The sequence below is a fragment of the Macaca fascicularis genome, chromosome 15, assembly GCF_037993035.2.
Source record: "Macaca fascicularis isolate 582-1 chromosome 15, T2T-MFA8v1.1".
NCBI classification, from domain to species: domain Eukaryota; kingdom Metazoa; phylum Chordata; class Mammalia; order Primates; family Cercopithecidae; genus Macaca; species Macaca fascicularis.
In genome coordinates, this window is record NC_088389.1 from 73,048,058 (window position 1) to 73,062,805 (window position 14,748).

The following is a 14,748-nucleotide window of genomic DNA, read 5'->3' on the forward strand; positions in this document are numbered from 1 at the left end:
TTGAGTTCTTAATACTAAAAATCAAGAAATCACTAGATAACTTTCTCTTTCTCATCTATTGTTTTGTTGCACATTGACAGTTACATATGGTATTTATCAGACATCAACCTTACTGTAACTCCAAAGATTAATTCTCCATAATTCGTCTTATGTCTGGCATGAGAGATACTAGTAATCAATTATGGTCTCCTCTAATCATCCTCATTATGAACTGCTTGGCAAAAAGCAACTAATCTCTCTCTCTCAACCTTTGCCCTCTTTCTCTCTCTAGATATATTTTTCTATCACTTACCATCTAATCATCGTAAAATAAATCCTTTTCTCATTAAAAAAACAAAATTTTACCTCCTCTAGAGACCATTATTTACTGTTAGTAGCTTTTCACTAATGAAGCCAATCCTTTCACTGGTTTGCTTTTACCTATTTTATTCTATGGAATGCTCCCAGAAACATTAAAATTGCTCTTATTCCCATTTTTCAATTGAGCAATGTGTTTTATTTGTGTTAAGTCTACAGCATGCTGAAGTTAGAATTTTTCTAATTTCGAAACCAGCCTTTTTCTACTCTTTTTACTCCAATCATTTTTCAAGTGTGTCATGTAGGAAAATTTTGATGAAAGATAGAAAAAGAGTGTCCTGTTTCTGGCCTTAATAGATATATCTCAATGGAATTCCAATTTTGCATTAAACTTTTGTCATAGTAGAATGTAAAGAAGTGATTAAAAACGTACTGTTAATAACTTTAATGCAGCACCTAAAAATGTACCTTCTTTGTGATATGAGCTTCAGGGAGAGTGTGGTGGAAAGGAGAACAAGCTCTGTCGTGAGCCTGCCTGAACTTTTATCTGACCCTGCCATGACCTAGCTCTGTGACCTTTAACTTCTCTGGATCTCTCTTTCCTCATCTGACAGTCATAAGACTGTTGAGAGCATTCGTTGACTTAGTATGTGTTACCAGTCAGGATATGTTAGAGAATGCTGAGAAACAATCCAACATCTCTATGGTTTAGCACAACAAAGGTTTACTTCTCATTTATACAAAGTAATCTGTGGGTTGGGAAAGGACTCCTCAGCAACTGCCCTCCATGCAGCTGCTCAGCAATCTAGGCTGCTTGAAACCTGTGGCTCAGCCATCTGGACAAAAGTCCTTGACTTTTATGCAGCAGGGAAACAGTGTCAGGAGGATTGGCATGGGCTTTTCCCTGCCACAGCCCAGAAATAACACACACCACTATGCTAGTCTCTGGCTAACTGAAAGAAGGTCCATTATGAAGAGAGAAAAAGGAATGGTTACTGAGTATCATGGGCTCTGCCTCAGGATGCAAAGCACTTAGAACAATTCTGACCACAGAGTGAGAAACCAATCCATGTTAGCTGTTATTATCCATAGAAGAACAGAGTATGATGCTACGAAGTCAAGAACCAGGCTGAGGCCAAAGGCACTTGTTAGATTGCCATGAAAGGTGATTAGGAAATGAATTGGCATATTTAGAGCAAGTGTCACAGGAAAATCTTGCAGGTCTACCCCTGTTTCAAATTTAATTAATCGTTCCCAATTCTGCTACCTAAAAATCTCATATCATTAGACCAGCCTTCTAACCTTTCCATGACTCAGTTATCTCACCTGTAAAATGGAAATTATTCTAGCTGCTTCTTCAGAGAGTGAGTATTAGCATATAATTGATCTAATGATTTAGGTCACATATAGCAAGAACTTGTTTCATTTTAGCTGTTATTACCTAGAACTTTGGATATGCTCGTGGTCAATTTTATTCTCAGTTTCAGCATCTGTATCTCAAAGACATGATTGTTGTTATATCTAAGAATGCCTTCATATATTCTTAGGAACCAATGAGTAATTATTTGTCTGTACTTGAGAGTCACTAGGCAGCAGAGTTTGTTTCTAATAACTTTGAGATTAAGCTCACAATATTCTCAGCCTCATGTATTTTCCTTTACACTGTACAAATTCTCCAATTTTCAGGATCAAACCTGACTTATGAAATATTTTATTACCTCTAGCCCCCACTTTATGGAGCTCCACATGAAGTTACCCTAGTATCCATTCCATCCTTATCCATTATATTAATTATGATTACTGACACCTTTTCTGAGTGTGCACCCCCATATGTCCCATGATTTATCACTCAGAAGCCCATCTCCTATTCCAAAGTCTGAACCCTTCCTTACTCTTGTAACCCCTTTCACCAGTCTAGAAGCTGAAACTCAATCCAGTGGCCAGAGCCTGCTCCTCACTGATGGCCATCATTTTACCAGAAATAGTTGACTGTATTTCTAGAAATCTGAAAATTTATCTGAATTCCTTACAGATAAGGTTAGCACATTAATTGAGAGATTCTGACACTTCACTCACCAACTGGTGAACTGGCCCATGGCAACAATTGTATGTCTACCAGAGTTTGCCAGGCAATTCTACTAGAGTTAAGTGGGGCTATGGTTCAGGGCTGGGGTCCAGGTTGTATCTGTCCTGGTCCTCTTTTTGTGATAAAGCATTCATGCTGTACTGAATGTCATAAAGTCGTATGCATAATCTCTACGAGAGTATCATTGGCAGAAAGTTGCCTTAATAAGTGTATTTTTGCACTCCTCATCCCATGATGAGATGTGTTGATGCTCACTAAGCAGAAGATACCTAAGAGGCAACACATCAAAGTAGCATTCATAAATGACCTATAGAAGAAATTTATCTGATGATTAGCAGCTGATGAACATTTTTTTCATATGTTTGTTGGCTGCTTATGTCTTCTTTTTTTGAGAAGTGTCTGTTCTTTGTGAATTTTTAATGGGGTTGTTTTGTGCTTGTTGGTTTGTTGAAGTTCATTTTAGATTCTGGATATTAGACCCTTGTCAGGTGCCTAGTTTGCAAATATTTTCTCTCATTCTATAAATTGTATGTTTACTCTGTTGTTTATTTTGCTGCAGAAGCTCTTAATTTTAATTAGGTCCCAATTGTCAATTTGTTTTTATTACAATTGCTTTTAGAGATTTAGCCAAAAGTTATTTGCCAAGGCTGATGTTGAGAAGAGTGTTTCCTAGGTTTTCTTCTAGGATTTTTATAGTTTGAGGTGTTACATTTAAATCTTTAATCCATCTTGGGTTAATTTTTGTATATGGTAAATTAGGGGTCTAGTTTCATTCCTCTGCATATTGCTAGCCAGTTATCCCAGCATCATTTATTGAATAGGGAATTCTTTCCCCACCGTTTGCTTTTGTCAGCTTTGCCAAAGATCAGATGGCTGTAGGCATGTGGTTTTATTTCTGGGTTCTCTTTCTGTCCCCTTGGTCTATGTATTTGTTTTGGTATTAGTTACTACAGTCCTGTAGTACAGTTTGAAGTCAAGTAGTATGATGCCTCCAGCCTTGTTCCTTTTGTTTAGAATTTCTATGTCTATTTTGACTCTTTTTTGTTTCATAAAAATTTTAGAATAGTTTTTTCCTAATTCTTTGAGAAATTACATTGGTGGTTTAATAGGAATAATGTTAAAACTGTAAATTGCTTCAGATAGAATGACCATTTTAACAATGTTGATTCTTCCAATATAGAAGCATGGCATGTTTTTCCATTTATTTGTATCATCTCTGGTTTCTTTTTGTGGTATTTTGTCCTTCTCCTTGTTTTACCTCTTTGGTTAGCTACAGTCCTAGATACCATCTCACACCAGTTGGAAAGGCTATCATTAAAAAGTCAAATAATAACAGATGCTGGTGAGGCAACACTTAGACACTGTTGGTGGGAATGTAAATTAGTTCAGCCACTGTGGAAAGTAGTTTGGATATTTCTAAAAGAGCTTAAAACAGAGCTGCAATTCAACTCAGCAATCCTATTACTGTATCTATACCCCAAAGAAAATAAATTGTTCTACCAAAAAGACATATGCACTCACATGTTAATTGCAGTGCTAGTTACAGTAGCAAAGACATGGAATCAACCTAGGTGCCCATTAATAGTTAATTAGATAAATAAAATTTGGTATATAGATATATATACCATGAAATACTATGCAATCATAGAAAAAGAGAAATCAGGTTCTTTGCAGCAACGTGGATGCAGCTATAAGCCATAATTCCTAAGGAATGGATGAAGGAACAGAAAAGCAAATAACCCATGTTCTCACTTGTAAGTGGGAGCTAAACATTGAGTACTCATGGACATAAAGATGGGAACAATAGACATAGTGGACTACTAGAGAGGAAAAAGATGGAGAAGAGCATGGACTGAAAAACTATCTGTTGGGTAGTTTCATCACTACCTGAGTGATGAGATTCTTATCCCAAATATCAGCATCATGCAATATATCCATGTGACAAAGCACACAAACACCCTCTAAATCTACAATAAAAGTTGAAAATATATCCCAATAAAGTAACTTCTTTTAAGGAAGATTTCCAGAGGTAGCACACAAAAAGAACATTCGAATAGAGCTCAGTTCAATTCCTGGCTTTACTACCAACTCTTTAAGCCATCTTCAAGCAGCATTTTGATCCATTGGTCCTCTATTTTGTCCATAAAATGAAAGTAATAATGTTAATAAGCTATTATAGTTGTGAAAACCAAACCAAATAATTTTAACAATCCATACTTCTATAGCTTTTTGACTTTGGAGAGATCACACAAACTTTTTGGGCCTCAATTTCCTCATTTGACAATGGGAGATAATAAGAGTGCTTACTCCATAGGATTATTGTGAGGATTAAATAGCATAATATGTGTGTGTGCTTAGAAATGCATCTTATACATAGGAAGCATTGAGAATATATTAGTTATTATTAGTTATTACTATACAAGTTTCCTAGGTTCTTTCACAGTACTGTGAAAGACTATATGAGTGTTATGACTTAGGAAGCAGGTTCTGACCCAGGGGGGCTGTTAGGTTGCAATGAAAAGAAGTCAAAGAAACAGTCACTTAGGAGACTTTTGTTTAAGTTTAACAATGGTAATTTGAGTTGCAATTACCAAATTTCCATGGGTTCAACTGCTAGCAAAATAAAACTATTAATTCTTATAAAAGTATTTAGGATCACTGAGCCTCTCCCTCTTCCTGGGTGGTCTTGAGTAAGGGAATACCCAAGCCTCAACATGCTTACATTTAATAGAGAGTTGACATGGTTTGGCTATGTGTCCCCACCCAAATTTCATGTTCAACTGTAACCCCCAGTGTTGGAGATGGGTCCTGGTTGGAGGTGATTACATCATGGGGGTGGGTTCCTCATAATGGTTTGGCACCATCCCCTTGATACTGTCCTCACAACAGTGAGTTCTCATGAGATCTCATTTTTTAAAAGTGCAGCACCTCTACTCTCTCTTCCTCCTGCTGTGGCCATTTGAAGTGCCAGTTCCTCCTTCACCTTCCGCCATGATTGTAAGTCTCCTGAGGCCTCCTCAGAAGCTGGGCAGGTTCCAGCATTATGCTTCCTATACGCCTGAGGAACTGTGAGCCAATTAAACATATATATATATATTTTTTATAAATTACCCAGTTTTAGGTATTTCTTTATAGCAGTGTGAGAATAGACTAAAAAGGGGATTGGATGAGTTAATTTCTAAATGTCATGTAGCTCTAAAATTACTGAATTTCTAGCACATACAAGCCTGTATCTCATTATTTGTCATATATTGTGGAAGCAATTTTTAAAGCCATAGTTTTGAAAATGTTTTAAAGTAAAAAAGATTAGCCTAGATCCTTGCAAATTAAATATTTATATGTATAAACACATGGTAGATGGGAAAAAAATTGGATCCATTTGTTACTATATTATTATCTCAATTTCTATCATGCAGAGGTATTTATTAATTTCACATTTTAGCCTTGTTTATTCTTTTCTATTTTAAATATTTTTCTCTTTTTTATGCTCTTTTTTCAATGTGAACTCCCTTTCACCTTTTTTCCTTCTCTGTACCTAAAGCAGATGCTCTAATATTCATGTATAAAGCTATGTTGCTTGATGAAAGTGGAGAAGACAGGAAGAAAACAGCAGGAAACCTGAGTTGCCTCACTGTGTTATTAGAAAATTTTGAAGCATTATTTAGGTTGCCTCCTAAAAAGATGGTCCAGATCAAGTACTATTAACTTTCTGCTTTTCTTTGTGAAATTAAAATTCAATCAGATTCTTCAAAAAGGACTCTTGGCTTACTATTTCTGTTTTTGTCTTTGAAAGTTTTTCAAAAGTGACACAACGTCCCTGAAAATCTAAATAGGACAGAGTGAAATTACATATTTTAAAGCCCAGTACTACAATTATGCTAATGTAATTGAGCTTCATGAATATAGTATGAAAATCAAATTGTCAAGAACTATACCAAATAGAATTGTTATTAAAGATAGAACAAATTGGTTCTGAAATTCTTACAAGGATCACTATTTCATTAATTCCTAAGCAGAATATCATTGTTCAATGGTAAAAGTGGTTTAAACATATCTTTCATATTTAGATAATTTGCACATTTTCTTCTTGGAAGTGACACATTTTGACATCAAGAGGTGAGAAGTTAAAATGAAATTCTAAGTCTTCCAACCAACTGCATGGCTCCCCTCTTGGCCAATGGGTCCCAGAGTTACCTTGAAAACTGAGTTCTAGGCCATATACAGGATGGGAGAACAGACATGATTCCTTAAACCTCATTCCTTGCTAACCACCACTGGGCCTGCCTTGGCCCAGAAACCTGTCTAGTTGTTTGCTGTGACCCTCTCTTCTGCTGGTTACCTATTTGACTGTCCAGTGTCTAGCCCTTCAGAGAACTACCCAGAACAGAGACCTGAAGAAAATAAATATGAACAGAAGGACTGAGGTTTTTCATTTGTGGTGTTTTACATTTTAGGATTATAAAATTAACATTTAATTATTTGAGAAAAATAGAGAAAACTGAAGGAAATGAGGGAAAAAAACCCAATCCTATAACTCCATCACCAAGAAATCAACTTGGATAACATTTTAGTATTCTGTTCACATTTTTGTTACTTTTAAAACGCAGTGCAGACATTTCTCTTTATAAAACTTTGTATTTCTCTCTTTTTTAACTGAAAATAATGCCACATGTATTTTCCCATGTTATTCAGCATTATTTTTAACATCGGCATACTATTCCACCATATGGGAGTAGTTTGGTTTATGCAAATACTCCCCCAGTGTTGGACAGAGGGTATGAAATTGGTACTGATGAACTACTCATAGGGTTCAAATTTGTATATGGCAAAGACTAAAGAAGGCAAGTGAGAAATCAACTTAAAACTTTTTTTCCTTTTATTCAACAAAGTGGAATATTCTTTGAGACGACTTCATCCAAAAAAATTTAATGTAAAAGTATATTTTAGGCAGAGCAATAATTGTATTATAATAGATAAAATCTGTGCTTTCTAATAATATTGAACAAAATTCTGAATTTCACTTTGAGAAGAAAAATAAAACTCATTATTAACAAAATTATCTTCTCAACCAAAAGTCATGATTGATTTATGGCAGTGGGCAGTGTTTGAATTAGTTACTCTATATTCGCTTAATTAAATAAATGGATGTACTGGCACAAAGCTTATATTGATACATTTCTGCCAGATAATCATTGGGTTGCATATATTGGCATCTCTTCCACAACCTTCAGTTTCGTAAAATAAAAAATTGTTTTTAGGATGAGCCACACACTAGCTGGGGGTCTGCACCCATTAATAGTTGTCTAACCTTTGTGTAAGGAGATAATGCTTTAAACAGTGATTCCTTTGTGATGTAGCATCTTTTTTTTGTTTGTTTTTGAGAAGGAGTTTTGCTCTTGTCACCTAGGCTGGAGTGCAGTGGTGCAATCTCGGCTGACTGCAACCTCCACTTCCCGGGTTCAAGTGATTCTTCTGCCTCAGCCTCCCAAGTAGCTGGGATTACAGGTGCCTGCTACCATGCCCAGCTAATTTTTGTATTTTTAGTAGAGAAGGGGTTTCACCATATTGATCAGGCTGGTCTTGAACTCCTAACCTCAGGTGATCCTCTTGCCTCGACTTCCCAAAGTGCTGACATTACAGGCATGAGCCACTGCACCTGGCTGATGTAGCATCTTTTTTATCATGAGTTCCAAGAGGCCTCTCTTCAATGGTTTCTATTAAAACTTTTACTTTAGTTTAGGCAATTTGTGAATGATAATAATAGAAGAGTTCCTTTTTGAAGGGACTAAGTATAATACTGAGAGCCGTAAATGCTATCAGTGTCATTGTTGTCATAGCCTGCAGATGGGAATGTGGGAGGCAAGTAACCTTAGGCAAATTGTATTTCTTCCTTTGTCTGAGATCTCCATCCCTAGGTTTTACTCCTGGTTACCTGTCTTATACAGCTGATATTGTTTGGCCATGTCCCCACCCACATCTCATCTTGAATTGTAACTCCCACAATTCCTATGTGTTGTGGGAGGAACCCTGTGAGAGGTGACTGAATTATGGAGTAGTGGGTCTTTCCTGAGCTGTTCTCATGATAGTGAATGAGTCTCACGAGATCTGATAGTTTTAAAAATGGGAGTTTTTCTACAGAAGCTCTCTTTGTCTGCTGCCATCCATGTAAGATGTGACTTGCTTCTTCTTCCTTCTGCTATTATTGTGAGGCCCCCTCAGCCATGTGGAACTGTGAGCCCAGTTAAACCTCTTTTTTTTTGGAAATTGCCCAGTCTCAGGTATGTCTTTATTAGCAGTGTAAAAATGGACTAATACAGTAAATTGGTACCAGTAGAATGGGGCACTGCTGAAAAGATACTCGAAAATGTGGAAGTGACTTTGGAACTGTGGAACAGGCAGCGTTTGGAACAGTTTGGAGGGCTCAGAAGAAGACAGAAAAATGTGAGAGAGTTTAAAACTTCCTAGAGACTTGTTGAATGACTTTTCCCAAAATGCTGATAGCAATATGAACAATAAAGTCCAGACTGAGGTGGTCTCATATGAAAATGATGAATTTGTTGGGAACTGGAGCAAAGGTGACTCTTGTTATGTTTTAACAAAGAGACTGGTGACGTTTTGCCCCTGCCCTAGAGATCTGTGGAACTTTGAACTTGAGAAAGATGATTTAGACCATCTGGCAGAAGAAATTTCTAAACAGCAAAGTGTTCAACATGTGACTTGGGTGCTGTTAAAGGCATTCAGTTTTATAAGGGAAGCAGAACATAAATGTTTGGAAAATTTGCAGCCTAATAATGTGATAGAAAAGAAAATCCTATTTTTCTGAGGAGAAATTCAAACCACTGCAGAAATTTGCAAAACTGACAAGGAACTGAATGTTAATCCCCAAGACAATGGGGAAAATGTCTCCAGGGCATGTCAGAGGTCTTCAGGGCAACCCCTCCCATCACAGGCCAGGAGGTTTAGGAGGAAAAAAATGGTTTTGTGGGCTGGGTCCAGAGGCCCTCTGCTGTATCATTCTAGGGACTTGGTGCCTTGCGTTCCAGCCACTCCGGCCATGGGTACAAGCCCCAAGCCTTGGCAGTTTCCTTGTAGCGTTGAACCCGTGGGTGCACAGAAGTCAAGAATTGAGGTTTGGGAACCCTCACCTAGTTTTCAGAAGATGTATGAAAATGCCTGTATGCCCAGGCAGAAGTTTGCTGCAGGGGTGGGGCCCTCATGGAGAACCTCTGCTGGGGATGTGGGGAAGGGAAATGTGGGGTTGGAGCCCCCACACAGAGTCCCTAGTGGGGCACCACCTAGTGGAGCTGTCAGAAGAGGATCACTGTCCTTCAGACTCCCGAATGGTAGATCCACTGACAGCTTGCACCATAAGCCTGGAAAAGCTGCAGACACTTAATGCCAGCCTGTGAAAGCAGCCAGGAGGGAGACTGTACTCTGCAAAACCTCAGGGACAGAGCTGCCCAAGACCATGGGAACCCATCTCTTGTTTCACTGTGACCTGGATGTGAGACATGGAGTCAAAGAAGATCATTTTGGATCTTTAAGATTTGACTGCCCTACTGGATTTCAGACTTACATGGGGCCTGTAGCCCCTTTGTTTTGGTCAATTTCTCCCATTGTGAATGGCTGTCTTTACCCAATGCCTGTATCCACATTATATCTAGGAAGTAACTAACTTGCTTTTGATTTTACAGGCTCATGGGTGGGAGGAACATGCCTTATCTCAGATGAGACTTTGGACTGTGGACTTTTGAGTTAATGCTGAAATGAATTAAGACTTTGGGGGACTGTTGGGAAGGCATGATTGGTTTTGAAATATGAGGACATGTGTTTTTGGAGGGGAGGGGCCAGAGGTGGATTAAAAAGGTTTGGCTGTGTCCTCACCCAAATCTCATCTTGAATTGTAACTCCACAATTCCCATTTGTCATGGGAGGAACCTGGTGGGAGGTGATTGAATAATGGGGGCAGGTCTTTCCTGGGTTGTTCTCATGATAGTGAATGAGTCTCACAAGATCTGATGGTTTTTAAAACGAGAGATTTTCTGCACAAGGTCTCTTCACCTGCTGCCATCCACGTTAGGTGTGACTTGCTCCTTCTTGCCTTCCACCATGATTGTGAGGCCTCCCCAGCCACATGGAACTGTTAGTCCAATTAAACTTCTTTCTTTTGTAAATTGCCCAGTCTTGGCTATGTCTTTATCAGCAGTGTGAAAATGGACTAATACAATAGCCAATTGCCTGCTGCCCATTTACTCTCTGAAACCTAAAAGCCAGCTATCCCAAACTGAAATGTATCATCATTCTCACCTAAGGCACCTCTTGATTGCTTTATTTAAATCTCAGTTTGTGGTCTCACCATCGTGTCAGTCACCTTGGAGAGAAAGTTGGGTGTCACATAGGTTCCTTCTACTCCCTTACTCCTTATACTTAATCAGTTAGAAAATCCTGACATTTCCATCCCCTACGTTTTTCCCAAGTCTGTGCTCTCTGAATGGTCTATTTCAGACTTGTCTCATCACTGGATTACATAATTTTAGCAGGTTCCATATTTCTTGGCTTTTCCACGTAAAATCAACAGCCCCACAGTGATTTTCTGAAAAGCAAATCTCATTTCTCTGGATAAACCCCTTCCACCCTGCCCACCATTGTGCCATATTTGTCACAGTGTGGTCTTCCAACCACCTGCTTAATAACCTGAGGGCAGAAGGGGATGGTGCAAAAATGCAGAAGGCTGTACCACAGGCCTCAGAATCAGAATCTAGTTGGGGCAGAGTTCAGGATCTGAATCAATAAACAAGATCTCAAGGTGATATTTTACATGAAAATTTTCAGAACCACTGATCCACCTACAGAATAGAATTCAAATATTTACATCTGGTTCTTGTCTACTTATCTGCCCTTGTAAGAGTGTGCTGCTTTCAGCTCTGTCATGATCTTAGTGGCTCACAGGTGCTTGCCTTTGCTCAGCACTTTCTTATTAAAGTAGCCTTTCCCAGCTTCTTTGCCTGACTCCTCACAAGAAAGTCAGGCATGGTGATCTCTGCTCTCTTTGACATTCAGGATGTGGTCCTCAGGCCAGCAGCTTCCATAGTACATGAGGACTTGTTAGAAATATGGGATCTCAGATCCTACCTTAGATGTACAGAATAATAATGTTCGTATTGACAAGATTCTCAGGTGACCTCTATGCACAAATCTGTCTGAGAAGCACTGCTTTGGGAAAACTTACCAGATACCTACAGTTAGACAAAGGTTGGCTCTTTGCAGAGCGCTCTAAGAACACTCTGTACACGTGTTTTTACCACTAAACTGTGGGCTGCTGGAGGGCAAGAAATCTATCTTATCATCTCCAAATTTTCAGCCCCTCCTGTGGTCCCTGGCACATGGAGCGATTCAACAAATGTTTGTTTATTTAAACTGAACTGACCTACAGGTCAGCCTGGAACTGAAATGCTGCATCCCTGGTGAAATATTCTTTTGCACAGATTGGTCGTACTTTCATTTTTGGATGCTTTTGCTTTTGGCTGAGATGATGTTGTTTTTGCCTCTTCTTTCTAAATTCACAGATGGTCTCGAGCATTTACTCATGGAGAGTGGATTGCTGCCCGATGTGGATTGCTATGGGCCAGGCAGCTGGGCTTCCCTATTGGATACCAGCCAAGTCCTGCAGATTGAAGCTTCCTTCAGGGACTACAGTAAATAAGGCTCCTGGAGCAGCCTTATTTGAGGTCAGATGTGAGTGTGGAGGGGAGGGAGCTTCTTGTTTATCAGGAAGTTGTCTGACACCATACATGTCTTAAAGTTGCTTATGCTCTTTCAATTTAAAACTCTTCAGCGTGAAACTTCCACGACTTTGCTCTAAAATGGCTTGCTAGTCATTCTTCATCCTCTCCCTCATGTGCCATTATACTGCAAACTACATAAAAGCAGTGAGTCTATTTATGCTTCACATTATATTTCCTAACCTCTAGCACAGCACCTGGAATATGTGTGGAAGGAATGAATGAATGACATCTCAAATTGTAATGTGGGGTAGAGTTTCAGGTATTTTCTCCCATATAGTCTTTTCATTATTCTGTATTTATTTACTTATCTGTCTATAAAAAGCATAATCTTTTCGAAGCATATTACACTTTAGAAGAGTCTGATTCTAATATTTTAACACCAGCAAATTTTATAATGTTTTTTAATCTAAGAATTGTTTTTCTTAATTTAGATTTCCCCAAATATTAATTAATTCAGTCACTGACTTAACATGGTTTGAAGCCCTAAAGGAAAATTGTAGTATGCAAATGCTGTGATATGAAAAACTGTGGACAGAATTTGGCTCTCATATGCTTTTTTTTTTTTGGTCTTACGTAATTTGTATTTGAATGCTTTGAACAGGGCATGTACTCAATAGTTCGCCACAGGATTCAATATTCCTGATTGTCTTACATGCAGCATGTTTCACTCAGTATCTTTTTGTGCTCTTAGTATCTTTTGGGCTGTTTGCAGCTCATGAGGTGGAGGAAAACACATTGGCTTTGGAGTCAGAGCATCTGTGCTCCAACCTTAGCCCTGGCATTTACTAGTTTTAAGCTCTGAGGTAAATCATTGATATGTTTTTTTGTATGTAAGACAGATATAATATCAGTAATTACCTAATAGGATTAAGAAAATAATGAATTTATCTTATTATCAGCCACATACAACACCTTGACATTCCACAAATAGTTTCTGGGCTCCACTTATTCCTCTGATTTTATAAAAATGGAATGTATCTACATGAAATGTCATTGTTACCTTTTTTATGAGGCCTTCTTATATTCCCAGAGTCAGAATTTATCAATCATATATCTGTCCTCCCAATGCACAGTGTCTACTTCTTGTCTTAGAAATTGTCATGTTCTAACCCTGACTATAGGTAAGTAAATACCCGTCTGTTTTCTCTGTTGTACTATGAGCAACATGAGGGCAAATCCTGTGCCTTGCCCATCTATTGCCCCTACAACACCCAAAATGCCTTGCACAAAATCATATATAAAATTTGTATATAGAATTGAAAAACATGTTGGTTAAAAGCTGGGGTTTACTACTGGCTCCCTCACTCATTGGCTGTGGAATGTTGGACATCTTAAGTAATATCTCTAAGTTTAGGTTTTCTATTTGTGAAACTGTGAAGTGGGACCATAATAAAATCCTTCTCTGAAAGAGGTGTGAGCATTAAATAAATTACAAGACTACTATATTTTATATATTCATTTTTATATTCATTTTTATCTTCATATTTTCTCCTTATATGGTTACCAGCTGCCAAATAAGCCACAATTGAGAAACTTGGCATTCCTAATCCTCTCTAACCATTCAATTTCAGTAAAACTCGTAACTGATGCTCAAGAAAAAAAGCTGTTGAAGGCAAAGCTTTAACTCAAAAGCCATAAAAACATTTTTTTGATGGGAAGTTTAAGATGCAGGAGGTAGCTTTACCATCATGGTATTTTGGCTGCAGTTCATGACAAATAAACCTGTAATGGGTAATTTATGTTGAGGCTGTTCATGTCACATGGAAGAGGGCTCAATTTGCAAAGCACATACTTCTTTATTACCAGATGATTCATTGAAAATCCCTATTTGTGATGATCTGCCTAGTGGAAGGGTTGTTGGTCGTAAAAACGTCATAGAAGAAAATTCAACGATGAATATTATTTATGCCAAAGACATACATTTGTATTAGTTACGCATATCCCAATGTGTGTGCATTAAAATTATGTCAGCACTGACAATTCAAATAAGACCTGAGGAAGGGTGAACGTCAGCATTTCTGATAAGCTGTACAAGATAGTAGTTTTTGATACAAAAATGAATTCAGCAACTCATAGGCCGAAAGACGCCTTTCTTAATAAGGCCACATATTCTTAGACACTGTTATTAGCAAGGAAGTAAGAGAGGTAAAAGGAAAGGCAAAAAATAAAGAAACGCTTTCTATACCATATGTCTCCAACTTCCTGAATTATTTCCCTGTAGTTTCACACGCATAGGAAGCAAATTAACTCACTCATGTCCCATGAGTACCATCTAGTGCCTTTAAAAGCGATGGTGTTAAAAAGATTATAATGCTTGTTACTAATAGTGTTTACTTTGCAATTAGGTAGCTTTATAAAATGTCCTCTGTAATTACAAATTTTTCTTTTGTAAATTTGAAAAAATATATTTTATTTTAATATGCAGCATTTTCTCCTTGCTCATTTTACTTTTTTATCATAGTTTCAAGTTCTTCATACATTTGAGCAGAATTAGACCCATCATAACTTTTCTTAATGTGCTGAAGTGGATACTAATGTGGTAGAAGATGAGTTTCGTGAGAGACAAATATATCCCAATTT

General features: G+C 37.9%; 1 long non-coding RNA gene across 1 annotated transcript in view; it reads left to right on the forward strand.

Moving 5' to 3' along the window:
• The window catches only part of LOC102124763 (uncharacterized), a 510,662-nt gene extending 496,525 nt beyond the window's left edge, over positions 1–14,137 (forward strand). Inside the window, exon 4 of the long non-coding RNA XR_006692691.3 lies at positions 11,950–14,137. This is a non-coding gene — a long non-coding RNA (uncharacterized lncRNA). The remainder of the gene's footprint in view (positions 1–11,949) is intronic.
• Positions 14,138–14,748: the final 611 nt, after the last annotated feature.